Consider the following 279-nt stretch of genomic DNA (forward strand, 5'->3'; position numbering starts at 1 on the left):
GCGAAGCGGGGCGGGCCCGGCGCCGTCACTGCGTCTTGGCGCCCGAGCTCGGCCTCGGCCAGGGCTGCCCGCGCCGGGGGGGAGGGGCCTCCAGCTACCCCAAGGGATCCAGGCCACCGGGAGACGCCCCGCGGAGAGACCCCTAGGAGAGAGCCACTCTCATGAGTAGACCCCTCAACCCAAGAAATCCCCCAAGGGAAACATTCCTACTGAGACACCTTCCCTATGCGGGCACCCCCTCCCAGCCACTCCTCCCGGGAGCCACATTCCCACAGGGAG

Source organism: Orycteropus afer, unplaced genomic scaffold, assembly GCF_000298275.1.
Source record: "Orycteropus afer afer isolate SDZICR_OR568_19922 unplaced genomic scaffold, OryAfe1.0 scaffold00460, whole genome shotgun sequence".
NCBI lineage: Eukaryota > Metazoa > Chordata > Mammalia > Tubulidentata > Orycteropodidae > Orycteropus > Orycteropus afer.